This window comes from Schistocerca serialis, chromosome 2, assembly GCF_023864345.2.
Source record: "Schistocerca serialis cubense isolate TAMUIC-IGC-003099 chromosome 2, iqSchSeri2.2, whole genome shotgun sequence".
Taxonomy (NCBI): Eukaryota; Metazoa; Arthropoda; class Insecta; order Orthoptera; family Acrididae; genus Schistocerca; species Schistocerca serialis.
In genome coordinates this window covers 439,251,260-439,275,212 of record NC_064639.1, presented here as the reverse complement: position 1 = coordinate 439,275,212, position 23,953 = coordinate 439,251,260, and the positions used below count along the sequence as shown (strand labels likewise).

The following is a 23,953-nucleotide window of genomic DNA, read 5'->3' as shown; positions in this document are numbered from 1 at the left end:
GACTTGTTCTTTAGAGCTGCTCATGGACCTGGTACCTCACCAGGTTGGATTAATAGAAGAGAGAGACATGATCCAACGAAGAGTGACGCGGTTTGACAGGATATATCGTTTAGTCGGCACGAGCGCGTCACAGAGATGATCAATAAACAGTAGTGGCAATCGCTACAAGAGATACGTGGTGTATCGACAGAGATTTATTGTTGACGTTCCGAGCGCGTACATTTGAAGATGAGTTGGGAAATGACAAAGACGATGAAATCAGAAAAACTAGCGGTCCGATGAAGGTTTATCAAAAGGCGTTCTTCCGACACACTATTTACAAATAGAACAGTGGAGAGGAAATGATACTGGTACCACAAGTCCCGTCAGGGACACGTTTTATCTTTCCCAGTATACAGGGCGTTAATTACTACATATTTTTAGAAGTAGTTTTGTGTACCAACAGGAGAAAAAAATGTCCAACAAACATCGGCTACAAAATGCCTACCTTAAGAGCTCTGAGCACTCGTTCATCTTCGGTACTGTGAAACTCATCTCTTCTACTGCAAGCTCTTTGCCATTACGAACGGCCTACGGAATGGAGTAAACAAATAAGGGCACATTCGTCTGTTGCTGTCCGTGGATACAGCACGTAGTAAACATCTGTTACGGTAGTTTCTGCGATCCGTGTTCGCAGTTCTGGACGAATGCGGCGCACAAGCTAGTTCTAATGCAGTCTGTGTTTTGGTAAGTTCGTGCACTAATGTTACATTTTTGCTTCATCTTTGCACTTAGCACCATAATGGAAGCATATTGTTACATACGGGAAATGAGCATCATACTGTGAAACTGTTTTAGCGCTGACTAACAAGGACAAGCCATATATAACAGCAAAGGAATAATGTAGCCTTATTTGCTTACTCATTTGTTTATTTATTTTTATGTATTTATATAACCTGATGACATTAGGGTCTTCAGGCCCGCTCTTAGATCGGACCTGGTCTTCACGCATCATAATTACCTAAGAAATAACAATAATTTTAGCATGACGAATAAAGATAGAATGATGTAAGTGTCTAGAGTCAATGCAGATAAATACTACTCACTAAGACCTAATAAAGTTAATACTTGCAGTACTTCTACTAGTGCTGTTTCAAATAATAATAATAAAAGTGGCGGATATGGAAAGAATTTATAGGTGTACAAAAGAGATATTTTATGATATAGGGAGATATGAGAAAGCGAAATTTAAGGCAACTGTAGGACAATGGCAGTCATTGTTGTTGCTTCAGTAGATGTGTCATTAACTGTCTTTTAAAACTGGACCTGAGATTTAGTTCTCTAATAAAATGAGGGAGGTTACTCCAGAATCGGGTTCCTGCTGCTGGAAAGTGGCTGAGTGGCGAACTGGGACAGAAAGGCTGTTGCTCTGGGGGGAATGGGTGTTTCTGCCGTGCTGTTCAGACAAGAGTATTGAGTTAGAGGAGAGATATGAGAGACAGTGTACGTGGATAAGACAGTAGAGGAGACATAGGTATGGAAATCGCTGTGCTTATCTGCTTGCGGCCAGAATAGTTGTGCATATGATGGTGTAATTTGATGGAAGAGTCGTACGTCATAGACATAACGAATACAGGCTTTCATAACTAGATACATGCGCCACGAGCTTTTCTGAGAAAGTCATTGCAAGATAATATCACTTTAATCAATAACTGGAAGTATAAGTGTTTTTAAAAGTTTCTTTTTCAGGTCAACCGCATCCTGTAGGTCGTTAGTAATAGCAAATAAATTGTAGTGGAAGGGCAGTGTTTCACAGTAGCTAAGAAAAACAAGCACTCTTAGCTCTTAAGTTACGTGTTTTAGAGCCCATGTCAACTGGACTTTTTTTGTTGCTTTGGTCCATACTACCATCATCATCATCATCATCGTCATCATCATTTAAGACTGATTATGGGTTTCAGCGTTCAGTCTGGAGCATAGTACCCCTTATAAAATTCCTCCATGATCCCCTATTCAGTGCTAACATTGGTGCCTCTTCTGATGTTAAGACCATTACTTCAAAATTATTCTTAACAAAATCCAGGTACCTACACCTTGGTCTACCCCGACTCCTCCTACCCTCTACTGCTGAACCCATGAGTCTCTTGGGTAACCTTGCTTCTCCCATGCGTGTAATATGACCCCACCATCTAATCCTGTTCGACCTGACTGCTACATCTATAGAGTTCATTCCCAGTTTTTCTTTGATTTCCTCATTGTGGACACCCTCCTGCCATTGTTCCCATCTACTAGTACCTTCAATCATCCTAGCTACTTTCATATCCGTAACCTCAACCTTATTGATAAGGTAACCTGAATCCACCCAGATTTCGCTCCCATACAACAAAGTTGGTCGAAAGATTGAACGGTGCACAGATAACTTAGCCTTGGTACCGACTTCCTTCTTGCAGAAGAGAGTAGATCGTAGCTGAGCGCTCACTGCATTAGCTTTGCTACAACTCGCCTCCAGTTCTTTCACTATGTTGCCATCCCGTGATAATATGCATCCTAAGTACTTGAAACCGTCCACCTGTTCTAACATTGTTCCTCTTATTTGGCACTCAATCCGTTTATATCTCTTTCCCACTGACATTAATTTCGTTTTGGAGATGCTAATCTTCATACTGTAGTCCTTACATTTCTGATCTAGCTCTGGAATATTACTTTGCAAACTTTCAATCTAATCTGCCATCACAACAAAGTCATCCGCATATGCGAGACCGCTTATTTTGTGTTCACATATCTTTAGTGTATTGTTTTCAACATATGATCCGTAGATAATATGAACAACAGTGGAGACAGGTTGCAGCCTTGTCTTACCCCTGAAACTACTCTGAACCATGAACTCAATTTACCGTCAACTCTATAGGCTGCCTGACTATCTGTGTAAAGACCTTTAATTGCTTGCAAAAGTTTGCCTCCTATTCGATAATCTCGTAGAACAGACAATAACTTCCTCCTAGGAACCCGGTCATATGCCTTTTCTAGATCTATAAAGCATAGGTACAGTTCTCTGTTCCACTCGTAACACTTCTCCATTATTTGCCGTAAGCTAAAGATTTGGTCCGTACTACCACTTTGCAAAAAAAGTGAAATACATTTTTAACGTCCTGAAGATGCAGACAGGTGCGGAAGTTGCGCATTTTCACCAGCGGATGCCTCCTGGAAACATTTACTCTGGCGGGTACGCCAGGTAGGAATGTGTGTCTATAGTGAAGCTATCGTCGCGTGTGCTACCCTGTGATTACAGGCCTGCTGTGTGGACCCGGACTCGTTGGCAGGTACCGGCAGCCTTTGCACGGCGCTCTGGCCTAAACACGAGCTGTGGCGGCGAGGCGTGGCGAGCTGGGCGGGTTGCAGACTAGCAGGCGCGCTGATGAGGCCCGGGCCCGCTAATGCGTCACGCTTCAGGGGCGAGGGCCGCGCCGCCTCGTCCTGCCACAGGTGCCATTCACGCTGGTCCCGCGGCTAATCGATATGCGCCAGTCTTCCAACCTATTTCTCACTCGTACACCAGCAGCGGACGTCTTTGAATCTATGAAATATCACGGAAGAATCGATCTGCTGACAGCACGAATTCAGTACATATTGTCCCTGTGAAACAGAATTATATCTTTGTTCACACGACTTAATGAGTGCAATCGACATACCGATATATTTCTAGATTTCCAGAGCTCTTTTCACAACGTCCCTCGCAACTAAACTGCGCAAGGATCAACTTTGGGAAACCTGTAGTAGTCTGCCATTGCGACGCAGAAGAAATTTTGCTCAAGCTTCGGGTAAGCTCCCACTGTAATAGTACAAAAGCTTGACGTCACCCACGGACTATGCGACGTTTCAAACAGCGAGGTTTCAGCACATGCGAAAGAAAGGCTAGAACACAGGAGTTCTTGTGAGTCGTAAGGTGCGTTAATGATGTCACATTGAGACCAAATATCGTCACAATTTTGCTGAACGTCACTGTGGACGCGTGACACGAAGCGAAACTCGTCTCGTGCCGCCCTCTTACCCACATTTAACCCCGTCGTTTGACAGCTCTGCATTGAAGATACGAAGCCGACCGCTGTGACAGAGCGGTTCTAGGCGCTTCATTCCGAAACCGCGCTGCTGCTACCGTCGCAGGTTAGAATCCTGCCTCGGGCATGGACGTGCCTGTGATGTCCTTAGGTTAGTTAGGTTTATGTATAGGGGACTGATGTCCTCAGATGTTAAGTCCCATACTGCTTAGAGCCATTTGAACCATTTTTTGAAGTTACGAACCGCGTTGCCTAGCGTTGAAATCATGTGGATTTCTTATGGGTGGCCCAGGACAATATTTCAGACGCAATCAGAAAAGCCAACACGAAATAGCGTAAAGGGCACCAATGAAACCATCCCTTCCCTAGTACCGTCCACATTCACACATTACGTGCTAAAAAACGACGATGTGTAATGCATTTCACAATAGGACAACGTTCTTGGCAAATTCTAACACTGCTGACACCACCACCCCCAGATGATTCAAAGCTTTTTTTGAAGGACATTGCGTAGCCGCAACTCTATTGAACATGCTCTCATCCCTTTGGAGGATAGCGTGATCGCAAGTTTGCTATGGTATACAGGGTGAAACCACTAGAGACCATAACAAACTATTCGACAAAATTTGAATCTGATGCGAAGCAGAAAAAGGTTTATAGTCTTTTTCATCCTTCCTTTTTCGCACTCTCCTGTGGCGTGTGTGTGTGTGTGTGGGGGGGGGGGGGGGGATGCAACGTGAAAACGCACATGAATAAAAGAGCAAAGATTCCCCTATGACCCCCTCAGTTTGGCAACACCATTAGTGGTACCAGCGCACAGGGCATTTTAAAAAATATGTCTGTACAGAGACATCCATCTCCAGATCTTTACCCAATCGACAGATAGGCAACCCTTACGACACCTCTCTGATTTCACATGCAGCCCAGCAGGCGCTAGTGTGAAGCGAGTTGCTTGTCCCACCTGCCGGTAGGGATCAATGAATGAGTACCTCTGCACACGGACTTTTTTAAACGGCTCATCAAAGGTGGTCTAGTGCAGCAGTGTTGTTGCCGAACAGGAGTTCTTAGAGGGACCCTTTATCATTTCATTCAGATGCGTGCCAATGTTACACACCTCCGTACACATGCCACAGGAGGGCGCGAGGAAGGAGGGATGAAAAAGCATAAATACCTTTTTCTGCTTCGCAGCACGTTCAAATTTCGTCGAGTGGTTTCGTACTGTCCCTAGAGATCCTACACTGCATAAAAAATCAAAACTTTGCGAGCTGACAGCCCAAAGATGTTCGGACTCACATGCGATCCCTCTTAGTCGAAACGTCTTGGCTCAAACTCGTTTAGAGGTTGAACCGAACGTGTCGCATTACAGGCCCTAAATTAGACACTTGTGACCCTTTGGTTAAATTGTCTGGCTGATGGCAAGTTTGCGAAATACAAAATTAACATAACATATAATAACAGTAATAATAATATAGGGAACTAAATTAACGACCCATAAATGATATAGGCCACAAAGTTGCTATTTGATTAGAATAATGTTTATTCAGAAAGCAAACTAATAGCGAAAGTGGTCATATTTAGAGTTACGGTTACACTCTAGCGTATATCCATTTGACACATTTCGATCATTCACAATCTCATCGCTAATTACAAGTCCAATACTCCAGGTCGTTAACTACAGGAAAATTTAGAGTTCAGACCAGGCGCGCGGCTGCTCACCGCTCAGAGACTAAGTCCCGCGATACCACACAACGCGAAATTTTCTAAGTCGTAGCACTTCCTAGCTGCCTAACGACCGAACGTCCGCTTCCGCGTCTCCACCAGCACTGTCTCTCTGCCCGTCTCCGGCCGCCTTTCCCGCGCTCCGAACCTCCTCATTCAACTGACTAGGGCAGTTCTCTTTCCTGAAGACGTACAGCTGATTGGCTACAGCTTATTCTGCATTATTTTACAGTTTAACATAGTTAAATAATCAATGCTTGAGCACTTTCACGCTCTAAATAAAGTAACAATAATATCCATTACATACTAACGTTAAATTCTTTTACATGAAACCAATACAGTTTCCTTCTTGGATTTGAATGTCACGGCCAAGAGCCTTGCACCAATGTGCTTTCTGATAAAAAAAAATAAAGAACAAAAGTAGCTATTATGCACTCAACCTAATGGTTCAATAAGGTGTCATGCTGTCATCGTTCAATGTGTTGGAAATGTGGAGGAAATGATTATCTGATGCTTCACTGAAAATACTGATAATTTAAATTTACTACATCTTTTAAACAAATTAAGTTAGTGAGTTGATATTTACAACATTTCGCATTTTAATGATGCGCTTCTATATGAAATGTCGATCGTTAAGATAGACTAAAGCGTTCAGATTTTAGCATGCAGGTCTTTGTTACAAAACTTGTTAATTTCACTTTAACAGCAAATCCTAAACTATTATAGATATGATCAGTACCCAGGTTTTGTTTGGATCACCATGAAAATTTATGAAGATGGTAGATTAAAATTACTGTGTCTTCATTCCCTGCATTACTACAGAATTAAATAGTTTCCATAAACGTTTCCCTTTATGGCCGATCTTAGATCCGCATATTTAACACTGCAACGTCTCCGTGGCCACAAAAGGCTTCTACTGGGTTTCCTTATGACGTAGGTTCTCGTCTGCCTCACTCGCACACTACAGCGCTTAGGCCTCATTCAGCACAGTAGACAGTTTCCCCATCTCGTGGCGAAGATGATCGTTTCACAATTCCTGAAGGCTGACCCTTTCTGCCATATACTTAAATGAGAGCGAACTGCTCCTTAACTCACACCTTACAGTCACACTACACTATAATGCGGTGATATCACATTCAATCGGGATGCACCGCCACAGTGTCTGCGAGTCAATCGTCTGGTTGGGGATAGCAGTGGCAAAATTTGTCAAGAACGCCGTCCTGTTGTACATTGCACTGAAAGCTGCGAAATTTTTGAAATCTGACGCACATAGGGAAGGGAAGGTCTCGTTGACGCCCTTGATGCCACTTCCTGCGACCTCTCGGTGCCGATTCTGATCGGCGGCGTGTTTGAAATGTTTCCCTCCATTGCAGAGGCATCAAAAGTAGGGGTGAAATGTCGGTAAGGAAGGTTGGGATGATCTTGCCATTGTGTGACATGTTCAGGTGGCGTTCGGCAGAAGCGTAGTGAAATTTGAGGCCAGTGTGATATCAGTGAGCCTTCCCACAATTCGCAGAACTGAGCACTGGCCGCCTTACTGCTCGAGGCGTCGTAGAACAGGACATCTCATGACGTGCGTTACAGAGAAATGTTGTAGGAACCTTTGAGCCAAATTTCAAACTTATGCGTCGGAATGTGAAATAGTTTCAGGGCTCCCAAAAAGTGACCCTTTAACTGTGTTCCGCAGCGTAATTTCTAATCAAATTACGTGCCTATTGTGTATTCTCTGTACTGTGTGACTGAATTACGGATTTTCTGTCTTCTGACAGGTCACAGTTCGTTGTAACTGTAAGAAAGTCATCTGCTATTCTTAATCTGCATGAACAATTTAGGAGCAGATCTCTTTGATTGTTTGCAGATGATATTGTCATGTACCATGCAGTAAAGTCATCAGAAGGTCAAAACGAACTACGGAATGTTGCGAAAAATGGAAATTCCTCCTGAACAGTAGAAATTGTGAAGTCCTTTCCGTGAGAACTAAAAATGAAGAACGAAACATCCGTGACAAATTACACGTTCATGATGTCTGACATACGTAAGGATTAGAGCTGCGAACAACTTCAAATGGAGCAATGATAGAAAACGTTATAAAGAAGGCAAACCAGTGTGGTGTTTCATTGGAAGAACTCTCGAAAGATGCAACAAATGTGCTAACGAGACTGCGCACACTACTTTTCCCCGTTTTCGTCTGCAGTACTGCTCCGCAATTTGGGGTCCTTACCGGACAGGATTGATGGATGACGTCGAGAAGGTACAAAGAAGGGCAGCTCGTTTTGTATCATTTCGAAATTGTGGGAAGAGTATCACGGATATGATAAGCGATTTGGTGTGGCAGTCTTTAAAAAAAAAGCGTTTCTCGTAGCGGCGAAACCTTGTCACGAAATTACAATTTATCGGTAGGAGGCAGATAAGTGGTAAGGATAAGGTGCGAGGGATAATTTTGACCATGATATTGGCACAAAGTTTTATTATCTTTTGGGATAATTTTGACCATGATATTGACACGAAGTTTTATTAGCTTTATCTTCTACTAAAATAATGGACATAGAATTGCCCGCATCTCGTGGTCGTGCGGTGGCGTTCTCACTTCCCACGCCCGGGTTCCCGGGTTCGATTCTCGACGGGGTCGGGGATTTTCTCTGCCTCGTGATGGCTGGATGTTGTGTGATGTCCTTAGGTTAGTTAGGTTTAAGTAGTTCTAAGTTCTAGGGGACTGATGACCATAGATGTTAAGTCCCATAGTGCTCAGAGCCATTTGAACCATTTTGACATAGAATTTCTTGAAAAACCTATCCGATAATTTAATCGTAATAGACGATTTGCTCAGCACAATACTTAAACAACATATTTGAGATTAACAAACTGTAAACGGCTTTTGCTATCTGAATTAATCAAAATATTTGTGAATTGTTTATTTTAATGCCGTCACAGTTGCGTTTCATTATACTGGTGATTAGTTTCGGACTACCAAGTTCGTTTTCAAGCCAGGCCTAGTAAAACTGCACTAATAATACTTGGTTAAACAACAATAAATTCACGCACAGGTAATATACATCGACAGTCTGTGCCTCGAGCTACTAGGTTTCAAGGTTTTTTTTTTTCCTGTAGCTGGACCTATTTGAGTAAGCGTAACATTCGCTTAATGTGCTCGTACAGGAAAGCACGCTGCGTGCTTTCAGCTGTGTAATGGCGTCGTTATTGCAATCAGAAGCTGACTATTTAGGTCTGTGAATGGACAAACTGCTGTTCAATACGGAGAAAGGATGTTGCCGCAGAAGCCTCCACCACTGATTGATGTACCGTGCCAGGCGTACCTCCACTCAATAAAGCGAGTATTTTACAAGCTGAAATCTGGTGTAAAAATAAATCAAAATGAAGTGCTCTAACTAAATCATGTTCACCATACAACGCCACTCTTAATTAATAACTTTTTCAGTTAATTTTATTCAAACAGTGGACACACACACACACACACACACACACACACACACACACACACACACACACACACGCACACGCACACGCACTCGCGAGCACGAACGCGCTAGAGAATTTTGCGAATCGTTTCGCAAATGATCACAGTGACATTATTTTTTCATCGATAAAAGATATTAAAAATTAGTATAGTGGTAAAATTGTAACTAATTTGTTTGTTGGAATTGTTAATGTAGTTACCCTAGTGGCTTGCATTGTGAGATCCGAGGAACAAGAGAAGTAGCAAGTAAACAGAATGCGGGAATGTAATGCAAAAAAAAACGACGCCATTAAAATTTATAACCATAACAATTTGACTTTCTCTGTAACATATCAATTCACCTTACATATTTATATGTAATGCTACTTTAAAATTATCGACTAGTTATTCTGCTAGGCTTTTTTTTTTTTTTTTTTTTTTTTTTTTTTTTTTTTTTTTTTGCGGCAATATTCAAAGTTTTATATATAGAGAGATATGTCAAATGTAGCCTACGATTCACTGATCTCATGTTAAGTTGGCATCATGGATGTGGAAAAAGTAAAACCGTATTCATGAAGGAGGTAATAACGAATTTGGCCGAAACATGTAAAGGTATAAAACACTGATGTGCATATGATACATCTTAAGCTATTGGTGCCATACACCACCAAACTGAAAATCAGTTTACGACACTTATTTAAAGTGATCACATTACTGCAGTGAAGATGGGCCGAGGTCAGGTTTTACGTAGCACTCGAGTTATTTGTTATTATTGGTAATATATATACGAAAAACATTTGTCAATGGATTAGGAGTCGGTCCTTTTCGCTCGTCTTGAACAAAATTTTATTAGTAGGTAAGATTTTGGGGATGTTCAAAAGTTATTGAAAATGTGTATTCGCTAATAATGAACACCTTCTGGACCAAACGAAGTAATGTTGTAACTTTCTAAAGATTTTTCTTATTTGTAGTATTCATTCAAGGAACTGATGTGTTCAGAAAGACATTTATTATTTATAGCAAACGGTATTAAGGTACAAATATACTGGGAAACAATAGTCGACATTTTGATATCGAACGCGATTGTACTGTTAGCAACATATATGCAATATCGTTTGATGTATGTTTATTACTGCTTGTTCACGTTTGAATATCAATCACAACATTGTCAAATGAACAGTTTTCAGGTACTCAGAACGTAAGTTCCTAAGATAGTGTAAGAGAGAAGCTTCACTAAACTCAGATTTCAATACATCTCGTCCACCTGTTTCTGTGATAAAGGCGTCCTTAGATTGTCAATAAGGAGAACGGACGCGAATGGAAAAACGGGCGAGGTGTTAACCTGTTAAAGTATTCCGCTCACCTTGATGGGCACACGGATTCTACTCATCGTTTGGACGTCCTACTGGACATTTTCAGTATTGAGCTAAGCAGCCATGCTGGCCGGTTACAGCCGTTAGATGTAACAAGGTAAGGTACTTGTTAGTGAATGGTAGCTAGACACGATGCGTAATTTACACATCACACAATAAATAAATTGTGCTGTTGTTGAGATTTTCCCGGCCTGATTGTGGTGCCTATGTTTTCGGATATCTAGCCGAGATGGTTATATTTTGAAATCGTTAAATATACTAAAAACCCGAAAAAGGATCATAAATAAACAGAAAATGTTTTAGGTGCTAGCCTTTCGCAAATCTTTTGACGGCACGCTGCTTAAAAAGAAACGAGACAAAACAATAGCAAATAACCAACGATCCATCTCATTCTAATCCACATTTTCAAAAATTATTCGAATGATCACGTGCATTTGACGTTATAAATGTACAATAAAAAATGAGAACATTTTAAACCACAAAAGAAGGACTAACAGGCCAAAAGGCTACATTCCCCATAGCATAATATTTATCGGAACCACGAAATCGGATTTTATTGGTATCGGGAATATTTTCTGACTTTGTTACGTCTATTCATTATGTGTTTGAGGATATGCCTCTGCATAAGTGTGAAACAGTATCCATAAGTGTTTAATCTATGATGTTTATCATGCACATAGGAACAAATATTATCAGTCTTCTGTAACTGAATGCTTATTTTATTTTTTACCAAACATGTTCCAAACATTCATGTTAGGGATCTTGATCGATTTTTTTCGCTTGCCGATTGGTTGTTGTGTAGGCGTTAGATAAACACAGTGCAAGTTTCGAATTTTTAAAAAAAGTATGCATTCCACCGTTGATAACCTCTCTTCCTACACGCTGCACCCTCCAGCAAAGTCATGAGCAATGTGGAAGAAGAAGGATTTTGTACAGTGGAGTGCATACTTGTCACGTACTGTCAGTGGGAAACCCGTACTGTGTTCATCTAGCGCGTACACAAGAACCAACGGACACACAAAATACATAAAAATGGCTGACGATGCCTAATATGAAAGTGCAACATGTGTTTTTTACAAGCAAAATAAACATTCAGTTGTAAAAGACTTGTTCCTATCCACATGGTAAACTTAACTGAATTGAGGAAGTTTGGCTGCAAGTATTAACATAATATGATTCATCTTTGGTATAGAAAGCGTTGTGCATCTCTCCATATTCATCACACGTACTCTACAGTTGAAGAAACCTCGTTTTCGATCTTTGTTGTTTCTAATAAGCACTAGAGCTGTCCCAAATGAAATTTCAGAAGATGCAAATTTTGTCATTTTTATGCAAGTAATTTAAATAGAGAAATAACAGACCTATATACCTGTACAAAAGGACTGTCACAAAGAAAGCGATGCCAACGAAATATTCGATAACGTCGACTTGTTGCAAACGAAATGTCGTTAAATTATGACATTATTAACTCATTATTAACTCATGTCTTGGGATACCATAAAATAAGCAGAGTGCATTCAAACAACGGTATGGAAGAATTAATAGCTTTTAGTTTTTGGGACCCGAGCTCTTCACGTATCTTTTCGTTGTGTTTTTGGCTGTTTCAACTGAAAACTCAGATTTTAAAGTTAATGTGAATCTTTCATTCAGACGACATTTATAGTATGTACAATTACAATTACTGGCAATTTAAAAATTAATGAACTAGTTTTTTCTGCATTTTCCATTTATTAATGAATTACAAATTTTTGTTTTGTAGAAATTCCTTCCAATTAATATAGGCACGTTTTATAGACCGTAGAAGTATATTGTTAGAAATATATCTGGTGTTAATCTTAGGATATGCAGCAGAGCGTCTTGTTTGTTATTCTCACAAACGTTTCACAATATATGTGCCCTTTGTCGTTCGTCATATGGAGCAAGATAACAATACTAGTACAAAAAGTAATCGTCATGGTTTAATTGTTAGTACAAGAAACAGATAAATGTTTATATTTGTACTCAACAGTCTGTTAAAGCATACTGAACACGTTATTTAATGGATTTTCGGTAGAAGAGTCGTGATGTCGAAGTGTTGCCAAAATGATGAGTTGTGTTGCTGTAACAAGCACCCGAAATTGCTAATACTAGGAAAGTGAACGCTATGCTGCCGCGAAATAATAGTTGTTTTAAATTATTTCCATCGAAGCATCAGACCCTCTTGTGTATAGAGTTCGTTATTGGTTCTTCTTTTTCCCTTTTTTACCGCTTATAATGTGCTGCAATTTAATGAGAGATGCAATAAACGTCGTGATGAACTGTTAATCAACTTGGTTTTGTTGGCGACCGTAGCTCGGCACCGCCAAATTCATTCGATGGAATTTTGTAATTAAGTTTCGTCGTAAATTTAATTTCATACGACAAAGCCGAAAGGAATTGTCGTTCCATAATGCGTTCGGGACACGTGTAAGTATTAAAGCGACGCAAACTCGGGTAATTAATGCTTGCGAATGGCTGACGTGCCACGCGTTTGAAAGTAAATTGAATTCTATGATGGAAGCGGCCATATCGCGTTCTCAGTTAAAATATTTGTGTGTGTGGGAGGGGCGGGGGGAGGGGGGGGGGGGAGGGCTTGTGGTCGCGTGCGCGTGAACTGGCCGTTTAAATTCCTCTGCGCCAGAGAAAGAAACGTCAATATGGGCAGAGCACCTCCATTACGGGAAAGAGGATACCTCTCGCGCACACAAGCCACAGCAGAGGCTCTGGCGTCATTAAAGCGCGGGAGCGGAGGCCCGGGTATCCGGGGTATTAACTCCTGCCTAGCAACTGCCGCGGCTGCCACCGAGTTAGCTTCCTCCCCAAACAATGACCCTTCAGGCCTGACGTCCTCTGCGGGTCGCCACAGGTTTACAGGTGACACGCCCAGCAACTTCGGAAAACTCACCTAATTTCGCACTGAGATCCATCTGTGTTGAAACGGAGGACGACAGAGAGAAGGCCAAAAAACTTTATACTTGGAGATCAAGAACTTCAGCTTTAATGACTATGCAACAAGAGTTGGACTAAACTTATATCCACCAAGAGTAATCATATATAATTACACAATAAATTACCCAGGGAGATTGAAGAGGCAACTAAATATGTCGGACTTCCTTTTTCGCGGGTTCAACAAGTCATCGAAAGTCCCCTCTAGAATTATTGTACCATGCTGCCTCTATAGTCGTCGCTAATTGCGGAGTGTTGCCGGTACAGAATTTTGTGCACTAACTGATATCTCGATTATGCCGCATAAAGTATCGAATGGATTCATGCCGGGGAATCTGGGTGAGCAAATCATTCGTTCAAACTGTCGACAATGTTCTTCGAACAAATCGCGAATAATTATGGCTCGGTGACAAGGCTCATTGTCATCCGTAGAAGTTCCATCGTTGTTGGGGAACATGAAAACGATGAATAATTGTCTCCTGGCAGCCAAACGTAACACAGGACCCAGTCCATTCCGTGTAAAAAAAACCCGCACCCTTATGGAAGCACCACCGGCCTGTGCAGTGCCTTGCTGACAACTCATCTATCCAGGCCACGACCTTCGAGTCGTCTGGGAGAGGCGCGCTGGCGAAATCGTGCTGTCTTCCACTGCCATAGACTGTTAACGCCAAATTTTTCCGCAATGTCCCAATTTATATGTTCGTCATACGTCCCACATTGATTTTTGCAGCTATTTCACGCAGTGTTGCTTGTCTATTAGCACTAACAACTCTACACAAACGCTGCTGCTGTCGGTCGTTAAGTGAGGACCGTCGATCACTGCGTTGTCCGTGGTGAGAGGTAATGCCTGAAATTTTTTATTCGTGATACACTCTTGACGCTATGGATCTCGGAATAGTGAATTCCCTAACGATTTCCGAAATAGTGTGTTCTCTGCGTCTAGCTCCAGCTAACAAACCGCGTTTAAAATCTGTAATTCTTGTCGTGTAATCATATACACGTCTCAAACGTTTTCACATGAACCACCTGAGTACAAATCATAGCTCTGCCAATGCACTGCCCTTTTACACCTAGTGAACGCGGTACTGTCGCCTCATGTATGTGTGCACATCGCTATCGAATGACTGTCTCCTCAGTGTACTTACAAAGTCAGTTCAAGCATACCTCTTAAATAATTAATCCTACAAAGTCGAGGATTATAAAGATTACATACAGTACGGAATAGTAAAAAACTAATGTTATTCAATTATTAACAACTGTCACCCTACACATAACCGTCTTGCTTCATTATTCTTTCTGTAAAATCCTACGCTCAGGGCTGTGATGGATAATTACAACCTTTTCTCATTGTCTTCACTTTAACACCTGATTCACTATCATCAGGTGCTAAGAGCTATACATACGAGCCTATTAGACAACACGAAGAATTCAATACAATGGTGTGATTCTGATGCAAATGAGTATTTTTATAGGTATGTTTAGTCGAGTGACAGTGATGTGATATAAAGGAACAATATTTAAGTATTTTTGGTAAGATTACAGTACGCATCAATTAGTTACTTTTTTTTAAAAATTGTTTCCCATTTCGATAAGGGTAACATGTGTGAAATCATTTTACAGATGATCTACAGATTAATAAATAGAGAAGCATTCAGAGAACTGGAATGTTTTTATCAGCTCGACAATACACGCTATCAGAAAGCAGCATCTGTGAAACAATAGTTTGTTGACAATACTATTCCCGTAATGGACTGGCCAACCTCGAGTGCTGACCTGAATCATTTACAATACCTTTTGAATGAGTTAGAGTACCTACCTTGCTCCAGACCTGTACATCCAACAGCACTATTTTCGACCATCGGAAGAATGAGCTGCCATTAATCCTCAGACGTTCAAAAGTCTTACTGAAAGTTTTTCCAAACTCCATAAACGTGAGATGCGGTCACATCCGTATTAATTTTACAATGCTGCAAGTTTTATTAAGTAGTTTACTGTAAGGAACTAGTCAAATGAGATAGGCAATAATTAACGAAATTATATCTGTTTAGGAAGAGCTTCGACTACTGACTAAAGTTTGTAATATCTGACGAAAAAATAATAAAAAAAAGTTAAGAATCAGATCACGCGGGATTTTTTTCCAGCACGCATTGGGTTAAAGATGAGGGATTGTATTCGCTTCCACACAAGAATTATTGGACGGATAATAGACATATAACGACTTTGGGGCCTAGAGGGAGCGTCTTTAGGTAGTACTTAAAATCTCCCTAAAAGAGATCCACCCTAAAAGGCGGAAGATATCCTCATTGGTAAAAGATTCCGGATAAGGCCCCCCCCCCTCCCCCCAGTCGGATCTACAAGAGGAGCCTGCCAAAGAGGAGTTGACCATGAGAGAAAGGATGGAATAATCAACGAAAGAGTAACATTGTACGAGACGGAGCGCGTATGTCAGAAGTTTGAACGTGACAAGGAAGATAGAAAATCTGGAAAGAGAAATGCAGGGGCTCAATCTAGAACTAGTGGGGGGTCGGTGCAGTGAAAAGCAGAGAAGATATGTAATCTAGTCAGACGTATATAGGGTAATATCAGCAGCAGAAGAAAATGGTATAATGAAAGTAGCCTTCATTATGAATTGGAATGCAGGGCATAGAATGAGTTACTATGAACAGTTCAGTGATTTGTTCTCATCAGATTCAGCAGCAAACCAACGCCGACAACAATAGTTCTAGTACACATATCGACGTCGCAATCACAAGATGAAAAGATGGAGACAGTATATTAGCACACTTAACAGGTGATTCAGTAAGTAAAGGAAGTTGTAAATCTAATAGTCATGAGGGACTGGAATGTGGTTATAAAGAAAAGAACAGAAGAAAAAATTAGGGGAGAATATATTCTTGGTAGTAGGAATGAGAGAAAAGAAACACTAATTGAGTTGTGCAATAAATTCCCGTTAGTAAGATAAAATACGCCGTTCAAAAATGAAAAGAGGAGGAGATATACTTGGAAAAAAGGCTGAAGATACATGAAGAGTACAGTTAGAGTACATCATGGTCAGCGAAGATTCCGAAGTCATATACTGACTTACAAGTCGTACCCAGGAGAAGCAGTCATGCTGAAAAGTAGACTGAATTTTAAGAGAATCCTATGGAATAACTAATGTGGAAGTAAGTGAGACACTGTAGAACTGAGGAATGACGAAATAAGTTTTAAGTTCGCTGAAGATGTGGGTTCTGTGGTAAGGATACCACAGAAGGCAGTTCAGTTGATGAGGTGTGAACATCTCCAGAAAGAGCTATCACAGATGTCAGGAATGTAAACATAGATACTAAGGAAGACAGAACAACCTTCGGTGAAATTAAAAGCAAAAGTGTTAACATTAAGAGTAAGATAGGAATTTCACTGTTAAACAAAGAAGAGAGTGTGGATGGATGGAAAGAGTAAACTGAAGTCCTCTATGAGGGAAAGGATTTGCCGGATGACGTGATAGAAGAAGAAATTGGAGTCGATATGTGAAACGTCCCCTTAGAACAATTATACAAGACTGTGTTTAAACCTGACACACAATATTTTTAGCGCAACGCAATCTGACCTTCAAAAATCCCTACAAAAGAATGGCAGTGATTAACATTAAGCTATACCTTTCACAAATCACTTACCTCACCAAAAATCTCCGTTACTCAAACTACTGCAATACAGCGAGCGCCACTACTGCCAGCTAAATAAAAGATTCAAACTACTGAAGGCACTAACTACTAATAGGCATAGTTAGCAAATGAAAGATTTTGATAGAGAACAAACAATGTATTTACCTTAATAGTGTTCAAAAGTCATAATGTATATAGCAGTTCATGACATCCAGTCTTACAAATTTCAAAACTCCGCCATCTCTCTCCCCACATCCACCACTGCTGGTGGCTCATCTCCAACTGTGCCACGCTACGTGCTGTTAACATCCAGCTGCCCAACACTACAATGGCAGACAACAATGCATACTAGCCACAGACTGCACACAGCACAGCCAGTGATTTTCATACAGAGCGCTACGTGGCGTTACCAATATAAAAACCTAAACAGCCTACTTACATAGCCCCCCTGCTCCCCACAAAAAATTTTACAAATTGTTTTGGGCACTGGCCAATACAGATTTGAAAAATTTTTTCATAATTACAAGTACATGGGACTGGTGACGTACCATCAACGTTCGGAAAAATATCATCCATGCATTTCCGAAGATGGCAAGAGCAGGTAAGTGTGAGAAATATCGCACAATCAGCCTATCAGTTGCGAAGAAGAAGAATATATTGAAGAACAGACAACAAAACTGAGGATCAGTTTGGCTTTAGAAAGGTAAACGCACCGGAGAGGCAGCACTGGCGTTTACTTGAAAATGAAAACTAGACTGAAGGAAAATCAAGACCTGTTCATAGGATTTGACGACCTGGAAAAAGCGTTTGACATTGTAAGATGCTACAAGATGTTCGAAACTCTAAAAAAAAATAGGAGAAAGTAGTATACAATATGTACGAGAACGAAGAGGGAACAATACGATTTGAAGACCAAGAACGAAGTTCTCAGATTAAAATCGGTGTGAGGCAGGAATGCAGTATTTCCCCCCTGCTGTGCAGACTATATTTCGAAGAAGTAATGATGGAAATAAAAGAAAGGTTCAGTAGTGCGAATAAATTAGGGTGAAAGGATATCAATGCTAAGAGTCACTGATGACATTGCCGTCCTCAGTAAAGGTGAGGAAGAATTACGAGACCCATTGAACAGAACGAACTGTCTAATGAGTATAGAATATGGACTGAGAGTAAACCGAAGAAACATGAAAGTAATGAGAAGTAGTATAACTGAGAATAGCAAATACCTAACATCAAAATTGGTGATCAAGAACTAGACGAAGTTTCTGATACCTTGGATGCAAAATAACCAATGGTAGACGAAGCAGACTAGCACAGGCAAAGAGGGCATCAAACATAGGTCTTAATCGGAGGAAGAAATTTCTGAGAATGTACGTTTGGAGGGCAAAATTGTACGGTATTGAACTATGGACTGTAGGAAATCCAGCACAAAAGAGGATCGAAGCGTCTGAGACATATTGCTACAGAAGAATACTGAAAAATGGGTGGACTGGTAAGATAAGGAATGAGGACTTTTCCTCAGAATCGGCGAAGATAGACATATAGAGAATAAAAACTGTACAGGAAACAGACACACCCACAGCCAGAGAGAGAGTTTTATGTGTACAATGAACAGCGGGGAAAGTATAAGCGCACTCAGGTATGGTTACGACATAGTATCGCAGTCTTATCTTGCAAGGACACCGGCGAGTAGTGGGCTTCTATTACCGTGCTGAAACAGGTGCGGATGTGTGGAATTATTGTTATATCGCACGTAAAACAGAGTGGAGAAAAACTGAGGTGCAGAGATGTGTGCTCTGGAACTCCGTGTCCTCTTCAAGAGATTCAAGATGCTAGAGTCACACTTTCCAGGATATCGCTCTCTCAGGGGTATCTGTTTTTGGGGGGAGAAAGCTTGGAAAAAATAACAAGCTAGCAAAGTTTCTGACTACACTTACACGCTTTGGCTGCTGACTCAGCAGCGAGACGTACCATAAAATCAGCAAGACTCGATAGGAAGCACGCAATCGATGCTGAACTGTCAGAGACGACAATATTACCTTCCCAGTCGCTGTCTTCGTAAAAAAGCAAGTAGAACATGCATTGTTACTAATAAGAATCGATATAATGTATACAACTAATTAAATGTTCAAATGTGTGTGAGTTTTTAAGGGGCCAAACTGCTGAGGCCATCGGTCCCTAGACTTACACACTACTTAAACTAACAGCCTATCGTATCCTAAGCACAACACGTGCACACCCATGCCCGAGTACAACTAATCAGTTACGTGCTGTAACACATGACAACGAGTATTCCATGTTACATAACTTGACAAATCTGGTGAGTGCAATAAGCACCGTAACACTTTCGTCGTTGGAGAAGGGCTCCGCCATTTGGAGTGTCGTTCCTGGTCCATCCAAAGACCTGCAAGATATAACTACCGTCGAGATTCTAGACCATTAGTCCCACGGAACTCGACTTTCTCAACAGTGGTTTAGTGCGCACAATATGCCGTAAATATGAGTAACATGTGCACAAGTCCATTTCGAATATATTGATAACAACTGTTTGTGACACTAGTGTCAGTTTCTATCGTGCAGTGGAAGAATAAAAGTCACTACTATTAAACCACTGGATAAGACTGTTGTGGCTAATTATTTTATTCGTAAGTGTTTTCTTCTTACGTATAAAGTCAATGATGATCGAAAAGCGTTTAAAGAAATGATTGAGGGAATAATACACTCACTTCAAAAAGTTTGCCTCATAGATTCTGAAGCAGTAGTGCGTGTGCGTGTGCGCGCGTGCGCGTGTGCGCGCGTGCGTGGTGCGCGTGTGCGCGCGTGCGCGGTGCGCGTGTGCGCGCGTGCGCGTGTGCGCGTGGGCTTGCGCTTGTGCACGTGCGCGCGAGTGCGCGTGTGCGCATGTGCGCGTGTGCATGTGCGCGTGTGCGCGTGTGCGTGTGCAGTAGCTGTTAATGTATTTATTATACAAAACTGATTCTCTCTCTGAGAGTAAGAAGCTAGTCGATAACTACGTTAGACTTTTATTACTCGTATTGTTTCTTGTTTGCCCACAAAATGCAGTTCATTGTTGTTTTGACTCGTCAAAACTTGGTTGTGTAATAGAATTCTCTCAGATAAAATTGTAACAAACCACTGTTGCAATAGATTATGTTCTAAATCTGTGGAAGATCATGTAGAATGTGCATTAAACTGGTTTATCTCCATTGCTTCTAACAGAAGGAATTGTCAAATTTCGGTGTGAAATTTTTCTTATAATAAGAGCTTATATATATAGTTTGTTTTTCTTTAACATTCCATCTATGCTACCTTATAATGAAACTCATGTGAGTTGAAATTTAATAATCAGGAGGAGATGGAAAGAGAGCGATAGGAAACATGCAATTTGAATGAGGAGACAGTACAGTATTTACAGAATTATTGTGTGTGTGTGTGTGTGTGTGTGTGTGTGTGTGTGTGTGTGTCTGTGTCTGTGTGTGTGTGTGTCTGTGTGTGCCCGCGCGCGCACACGCGCGCGCGCTCATGTATGTGCAGTAGAGCACACCATTTTACACAGAAAGCAGTTTCAATTTTACCCCAAATTTGTGCATGTGTATACAGTTTCTACATAAATAATACAGTAATATATCATAGACTTTGACGTAACTTTAGCGTTATGTCAGAAGTATACATGTGTATACAGGGTGAGTCACCTAACGTTACCGCTGGATATATTTCGTAAACCACATCAAATACTGACAAACCGATTCCACAGACCGAACGTGAGGAGAGGGGGTAGTGTAATTGTTTAATACAAACCATACAAAAATGCACGGAAGTACTTTAACACAAACCTACGTTTTTTAAATGGAACCACGTTAGTTTTGCTAGCACATCTGAACATATAGACAAATACGTAATCAGTGCCGTTTGTTGCATTGTAAAATGTTAATTACATCCGGAGATATTGTAACCTAGAGTTGACGCTTGAGTACCACTCCTCCGATGTTCGAGCGTGTGTATCGGAGAGCATCGAATTACGTAGGGAACGGTGATGGACCTTAGGTACAGAAGAGACTGGAACAGCACATTACGTCCACATGCTAACACCTTTTTATTGGGCTTTTTCACTGACGCACATGTACATTACCATGAGGGGTGAGGTACACGTACACACGTGGTTTCCGTTTTCAATTACGGAGTGGAATAGAGTGTGTCCCGACATGTCAGGCCAATAGATGTTCAATGTGGTGGCCATCATTTGCTGCACACAATTGCAATCTCTTGCGTAATGAATGTCGTACACGCCGCAGTACATCTAGTGTAATGTCGCCGCAGGCTGCCACAATACGTTGTTTCATATCCTCTGGGGTTGTAGGCACATCACGGTACACATTCTCCTGTAACGTACCCCACAGAAAGAAGTGCAGAGGTGTAAGATCAGGAGAACGGGCTGGCCAATTTATGCGTCCTCCACGTCCTATGAAACGTCCGTCGAACATCCTGTCAAGGGTCAGCCTAGTGTTAATTGCGGAATGTGCAGGTGCACCATCATGCTGATACCACAGACGTTAACGCGTTTCCAGTGGGACGTTTCCGAGCAACGTTGGCAGATCATTCTGTAGAATTCTGTGTCACAAACGTCAACTGTAGGTTACAATATCTCCGGATGTAATTAACATTTTACAATGCAACAAACGGCACTGATTACGTATTTGTCTATATGTTCAGATGTGCCAGCAAAACTAACGTGGTTCCATTTAAAAAAACGTAGGTTTGTGTTAAAATACTTCCGTGCATTTTTGTATGGTCTGTATTAAACAATTACACTAGTCCCTCTCCTCACGTTCGGTCTGTGGAATGGGTTCGTCAGTATTTGATGTGGTTTACGAAATACATCCAGCGGTAACGTTAGGTGACTCACCCTGTATACACATGTATACTTCTGACATAACGCTCAAGTTACTGTAAATACTGTACTGTCTCCTCATTCAAATTTAATGTTTCCTATCGCTCTCTTTCCATCTCCTCCTGATTATTAAATTCCAACTCACATGTGTTTCATTATAATGTAGCATAGATGAATGTTAAAGAAAAACAAACTATATATATAAGCTCTTATTATAAGAAAAATTTCACACCGAAATTTGACAATTCCTTCTGTTAGAAGCAATGGAGATAAACCAGTTTAATGCACATTCTACATGATCTTCCGCACATTTAGAACATAATCTATTGCAACAGTGGTCTGTTACAATTTTATCTGAGAGAATTCTACTACACAACCAAGTGTTGACGAGTCAAAACAACAATGAACTGCAATTTGCGGGCAAACAAGAAACAATACGAGTAATAAAAGTCTAACGTAGTTATCGACTAGCTTCTTACTCTCAGAGAGAGAATCAGTTTTGTATAATAAATCACATTAACGAATACTGCACACGCACACGTGCACACGCGCACACGCGCACACGCGCGCTCGAGCACACGCGCACGCGCAGGCGCACACGCACACGCGCACACGCGCACGCGCGCACACGCACACGCACTACTGCTTCAGAATCTACGAGGCAAACTTTTTGCAGTGAGTGTATTATTCCCTCAATCATTTCTTTAAACGCTTTTCGATCATCATTGACTTTATACGTAAGAAGAAAACACACTTACGAATAAAATAATGAGCCACAACAGTCTTATCCAGTGGTTTAATAGTAGTGACTTTTATTCTTCCACTGCACGATAGAAACTGACACTAGTGTCACAAACAGTTGTTATCAATATATTCGAAATGGACTTGTGCACATGTTACTCATCTTTACGGCATATCGTGCGCACTAAACCACTGTTGAGAAAGTCGAGTTCCGTGGGACTAATGGTCTAGAATCTAGACGGTAGTTATATCTTGCAGGTCTTCGGGTGGACCAGGAACGACGCTCCAAATGGCGGAGCCCTTCTCCAACAACGAAAGTCTTACGGTGCTTATTGCACTCACCAGGTTTGTCAAGTTATGTAACACGGAATACTTGTTGTCATGTGTTACAGCACGTAACTGATTAGTTGTACTCGGGCATGGGTGTGCACGTGTTGTGCTTAGGATACGATAGGCTGTTAGTTTAAGTAGTGTGTAAGTTTAGGGACCGATGGCCTCAACAGTTTGGTCCCTTAAAAACTCACACACATTTGAACATTTAATTAGTTGTATAGATTATATCGATTCTTATTAGTAACAATGTATGTTCTACTTGCTTTTTTGCGAAGACGGCGACTGGGAAGGTTCGCTGATGCTTCCCTGTTCAATGCTATGCTTCTTTTATAATAAGTTGTGCCCCTGAGACGCGACAGAGCATAGTCACCCTGCGGAATTCATATGCAATGTGTGTTCCCCATAATTTATTCATCTGCTCTATGCGAAGGCTGAGCTTCTGAAATACAGAATGTCCTAGAAATATTTAAGAATTCATTTCTCATGCGCGCTGTTCGAGAGTTCAACAGTAAACAAAGAGCTTGAAGGTGGTTCGATGAACCCTCTTCCAGGCACTTAGTTGCAAATTGTAGAGTAATCAGGTAGATGTAGATAAAATTCAGCGACAAAGTTCGAAGCGCTGTAGAGGATATCTTGGGAAATAAATGCCAGGAAACGTCATCCAACGACGCTGCAGAGAGTAGAAATTATCGGCGCTGACGCCTGCTGCCACACCACCCCTTCAGCAGCAACCTTGGCTTTTTTACACTTGCCGACGGTAGGCATAACGTCTTGCAGTGTTGTTTCGTATTCAATGATCGCGACTG

General features: G+C 41.2%; 1 protein-coding gene across 1 annotated transcript in view; it reads right to left on the bottom strand.

The window, feature by feature from the left end:
- Positions 1-23,953, bottom strand: part of LOC126456044 (tolloid-like protein 1) — a 1,300,043-nt gene that overhangs the window by 466,482 nt on the left and 809,608 nt on the right. The gene's annotated exons all lie outside the window — the stretch shown is intronic.